The sequence below is a fragment of the Egretta garzetta genome, unplaced genomic scaffold, assembly GCF_000687185.1.
Source record: "Egretta garzetta isolate BGI_Z169 unplaced genomic scaffold, ASM68718v1 scaffold47, whole genome shotgun sequence".
Taxonomy (NCBI): Eukaryota; Metazoa; Chordata; class Aves; order Pelecaniformes; family Ardeidae; genus Egretta; species Egretta garzetta.
Window position 1 is genome coordinate 2,198,989 of NW_009260179.1, and position 6,042 is coordinate 2,205,030.

A 6,042-nucleotide genomic window follows, 5' to 3' on the forward strand; every position below is an offset into this window, starting at 1 on the left:
GAGTCCTCATCCCTGGAGGTATTTAAAAGAAGGATAGATGAGGTGCTTAGGGACATGGTTTAGTGGTGGGATGGCAGGGTTAGGTTAAAGGTTGGACTCGATGATCTCTGAGGTCTTTTCCAACCAAAGCAATTCTATGATTCTATGATTCTATGATTTTCCCAATTCTATGTCATTTTCTTATCATCTCTGTCCTTTCTGTATTTTACATAAACCAAATATCATTCCCCCTAATTTTCCCCCCTCTTTACTGGTAACAGGATTGGCAGCATTTTTTTAATTTTTTCTTTCTAAAGGAAGCAGTGGCAAGGAGATCACGATTCTCTCTCACAGACATGAAGGCTCTGAAGCAGTACACAACTATGAGTCTTTTATTGACCAAGTGCTTGCTCTGCAGAGGCACAGAATCGAATTGAAAAGTGCTGTGAGTCCTGTTTCCTTTTCCAGTGTTATGAGACTCTCCCCTCTCATCTTTCACTCATATCCTGCTCATTTTACATAGAAAAGTAATTAAATTAAAATTAATTAGGCAGTTCATTTAAAAAAAAAAGAAACAAACAAACAACAAAACCTAAATTAAATCACCTCTTTCAAATAGTAGCATTCATATTTAGGCCCTCAGAGTCACCAGGAATTTTACAGATTGCACTTGTACATACCCAGATCAACAGGTCCAATAGCTACAGTGACACTGGGGTGTGCTGAAAAAAATCAGCTGGGCTGTTAGTGAAAGAGCCAGGTAGAACTCTACATACATCCAGAAACAAGAGTGAGACATGGAAACCTAACTCACCACTGTGTTTCCTCTGTTTTTTAATGGCAACTCAACTCCTCAGTTATCTAAAAATTACACCTTCATATTATGTTAGGCTCCCTCCTAGAAATGACCTTATGGCATGAGGACAGATCAATAAAAAAGAGTCTCACAGTAGGCTGGCCTATACTGTTGATGGTACAGGTGCACACAGGAGTCCAGACTTACAGATAGTCTGAACCTAAGCTTTCTCCTTTGGTACAATAATTAAAATCTATGAATTTGTACTTGCATTCACACAGAGGTTATACAAGTCTATTTTAGGCTTGAATATCATCCCAGGTTTACAGTACAACATACATTTATTTAAAGTTTTGGAAAACTAGATACAGATCTCTATTTACGATTAATATAATAATAATTTTAACATATTATTGTATATAAGCAATCCTCAGTAGGGTCTACTTGTAGTCTACCACAAGTCAGTGTAGTAAAAGAATGCCACAGAACATGATACGTGACTTCTAAATGTATTTATAAAGTTTGTAGGCAGTACTGTCACCAGCATAAATATCAAAATATTAGATGGCATTCTAAGGTTTTTTAGAGCTTAAAACAAAGAAATAAATCTACCTGACTCACAAATCAAAAAGGAGCATCAGAGCTATTGTAAATTCTTCCTATAGAAAATATATTTATGTTGCACATGTTAAATATTTTATATTCATTCTGGAAAACTGAAAAAAAATATGAGCAGAAATTAATAAAATCCTTTTCTGTCCCTACTAAAATAAGGCTGCCCTTGAAATAATTTGCAGAAGTAGCTTGATCATGCAAACCAATGTTATAAAATACATTAAGAAAGGAAGTAAATAAAAGTACTAAATTTCAGTGAAACTGCAGAAGGTATTTAAGCAGATAGAAGTAACATTCAAACTGAAGTTTAGTCAAGACACTGAGGTTGTGCTAGAAGGTAGTCATGGAACGTTTTCTTAGTTTTAGGATCATTCATTTTCTCACCATCCCGAGGAAAGGGAATCGACCAGTCCTTTTGTAATTAATTAAAATTCAATTCTTATCCAATAATTTGGGTGGCTAGAAGTATTTATATGTTTTTTCATTATTACGTTCAATGGATAAAATAAAGGCCATTCCAAGAGGGAAATGTTTAATATGCAAGGTACAAAAAGGAAGAGTTGTTCAGTAAACTGTAAATACTCTGAGGCATAAGCTCATTACTTCTGTTGCAATACAGAAGAACTTTACTAATTCACGTTAATCACTTGGAGACCCACTGTAAATGAGTGAAGTTTATTATGAGACACTAAGTGAAATAAATGGTAAAACTCTCATGGACTTGCAACTGTAGTTTGATTGGTATCAAGGTAAATGAACAAGAATAATAGCAAGAATAATTAATTACAAAATATCTACTAGTCATTTATATGATGCACAACTTCATTGAAAGTATTTGGGGTATTCACATTTTGGATGATGCTTCCTCTTTTTTTTATTTCTTTCTCTCTACAGATCTTAATTGAGAAACATTTTTTTGTTGTTGTTGGGTACAAATTATAGGATATGCAGGTTAATGAAATCTGAACAAGACTTTATTAAATCTCTAAGCCAGTAGATTGTGCTGGTGAGCACAGATGAGATGAAAGTAGTCTAATTATTCTCTTTTTTAAGTAGAAACAATTGATCAGAACTGTACTCATTTCCAAAACAAAATGACACATATATTTTTGAAACATTTCTTCATCTTATTGAAATTGTTGCTTTATCTCTCTATTTAATAATTAAATAATAATCACAAAGTTGCTAGCCATTTTTTTCTGCCACAAAAGGATACACTTTTAAAGGACAGATACTGAGGAATAGGTACATGCTCCTTATTTCAGTGTCAGTTGCCATTTTGTGATTAGATGCAGTGGGCTAGCAACAGCACATGTAGCACTGCCCTTTTTTGGTAACAGTCTCTATCTTTTTTTACACTATGTTTTTCTTGATACAAAAGGAGGAAATAAATTATTCTATAACTTAGTGATTAAAAATTAATACCCACAAGGCATTTTCAAACTTTCACTAATCATAAGTGCTCATCTGGAAAAAGCTGTTAAAAATTATATAACATTGACTTCCTGAAAGGATGCTATATGATTTTTTATATATTTTTTCTGATACTCTGCTTGCCATCTGGCTATGGATTTAATTAAAATTGTGTAGAAACTGGAGGTGTACAAAGGGAAGGAACTAGTTAAAAATAAGTGGAAGAAGTAAAAATACATGAAAAAAATGATGTCACAAGAAGAACCAATAAAATGCACAGAAAAAGATATATGGCCACTTAACTACTGGAAAACATCTAAGATTTGTGCCCATTATCTCTGAAAGATAGAAAATTAGTTCATACATAAAATTTCACAAAAGCAAAGTTTATTATATGTATTCTGATAAGTAGCTTTTCCACATCAGTGGAATTAATTTTCAGGATTCTGGCAACTAACTTACATAGAGTAAGTGATTTCTGAAGACTATTTCTGTGAGAAGCTCCAGCTTCTGATTCCAAGCAATGATGCTGTTCTGTTTGGTTTGGGTTGTTTTGTTTTTTTTTTTTTTCTCTTTTCTAAGTTAAATTAATTGCAAACCAAGCAGATAGTAAAGGTGCTGAACTTTTTCAGTGTCAATCATTCATGTACATAGAAACCCAAGTTCTGAAAGGATTTAGGTGCTCCTCTACCTAGAATGGGAAAGCATGGGTTTTGTTCTATCAAATAAAATAAGGCATGGAAGTACCACTTTGGGTGTCCGCACCTAGCAATCTAACACTGAGACCTTCATCTTCAAATATATATTCATCGCTTGCTAGTACAGGGGTATTGAATGTGCCTTGTATATTTAACCTTTTTATCTAGCCCCAGAGATTAGTTGTTCCTTCATTGTGCTTAGTCTTGTAGGTGTGCTTCAAATTCCAAGCAAATGGGAAACAAAAGTTTCAAAAACAGGCAGCAGGGAACTCAGAAAGGGAGAAGTAACAGCACAGGCTTTCTACACTGCTCCTTTGGTACCCAAGAGAGCCATCTGCAGTGCAGGCAGGCTGCAGGGCCCCCATCTCAAGCACTGGCTTCCATGGCACTGTTCCACAGGCTTCCAGGACAGTATTCTATCTTCTGCCTTTCCAGCTGAAAAAATGACAATTTTTTGATTGCTATACATTTGTTTATAATAAATAAGCCTTCTTGAAACAAGGGTTTGTGATTCAAACTTCCAAACATTTAATGACTAGGTTACACTGTCATTATTAGTTCCTATTTTCCTGAGTAGTTAGTCCTTAAATGACCTGTGAAACTTCACCAGGAATGAGTAGGAGAGACTTGTGACATTACTTAGGAGCCTGATAGCTAGTACACCTTTGCACAGTGATGGACCTTGATCAGAGGTTCTTCTTCAAAGGAAGGTAGTGATCTGAAGACAAATTACCTCAATAAAGTGATGTTTTTGCTACTGAGTCTTTTTACATCTTGTGTTTTCATAAGAAAAGTCTACCTTCCCAAGAAGTCAGTTTCACTGTCCAGTCTCGTAGGCGTGGTCTGAAATCAGGCATTTTATGGAAGACAGAATCGGTATCCAATATTAGGAGTCTAAATTAAGTGTTTGCTTAGAGTGAGATGCTGTATTCACGCTACAATGATACTATACTGCAAAGCAGAGGGATATTTACAACTCATAGGTAAAGATACATACTTTTACAGATATCTCAGTTTTCAATCACTGTGAAAGATCTTTTGATTTCCTAAACCCATTCCTATCCTTCAGACATCTCCACATTGACACATTGACCTGAAATACTTAGATAATTTGTGACATCCAAATAATATCACGTATTTTTATTTTAGTGTCTTCAGTTAGATGCAAAGCTCTTTAACACCCCAGTTTCAAATTATAAAACTCTGAATAAAACATCCCATTGCTGACCATGGGTGCTTCCACAGTTTATTTATACTTTTTTGTGGATTCTTTATTGGATATATATTCAATGAACATCTTATATATGAATATGTAAATATGTAAAAATCTTATTTTTGTAGTTTAAGTGTCCGATTCAAAAAGAAAAAAAATCTAAAGAGTTGTTCAATTTAGCATCAGAGTTATACTGTTTAAGTGACCTTGTCTTACTGTTAAGTGACTTTGTCTTCTCTAATCTAATTGAATGAAATATTGTTCATTTATACTTTCTCCTCAAGAAGGTTATGTTTTAAGAATTACCTTCTAAACATAATTTCCTGTTCTTGTATATGTTCTGGCAGGTAGATTTAGGACACTGAAAAAATGTATGTGGACCTAAAGTCCAAGGTAAGAAATAACTAAGATGTATTGTTTAATCCTATAGTAACCTCTGTTAATAAAAGACTTCTCAGTATTTCACAAAAAAAAAAAGTAATCTACTTTCATATACTGTCTTCTATAAAAGCCAGTCTTGAAACTGAAAAATAATAGAGAATAATACAGTCCAGAATAAGCTTTGAACAGAGATAAATAAGGATTCACCAAAGAGGTAAATGGTATGTTAAACATTTTTAATAGGTGAAAATGAATATTATCTTAAAATCATTTTATAAAGGTTTATGCCAGGGAAGTTTCTTACTTCACTTCCAGTGGTGGTATTTTTGTCTATTTTCTGAATGTTTGTCATTTCTCATTTAAAAAACATCTGTCTGTTTAATTCTTTTTTTTTATGCTTAGGTTCCCCTTTTCAGAAGTTTTACCTTCTGGTTATCAAAGCACTGTTATAATTTATGATATACATGTGTCATGTACAGTCCAGCTGACTGGAAATTTTTAAAAAGTACACTAAAAAAAATGTAAAATGTTAATTACTTTCTATTTTTTTTACTTTCTGGTTATGTATTAAAGTTAAATGTCTATTTATTAAATGAAATACCAATGTCAATTATGCATTCAAATTGTGTAACATAAACTTCAAAGTGTTATTTATGTTATATTAATACAATGAGATAATATTTTCTATTTCTATTTCACTTGTGTCCCCATCACAACCATTTGCTCCCAAAAGCAAGTGATCTACAAAAAATAACTGAACTCACTAGCTTTTTAGGAAGAATTATTTCCTCCTTTTTTTCAGATCAGGATATTAAAACAGAGTCCAGCCTACCCTTCCTTTTTAGCTAATTACAATCCTTGAGCTTTGAGCCAAATCCAAATGTGATCAGCAGTGGGCGATTACTTGTTTCTCTTTTATATTATAATGAACACATTTGCAGATGGGA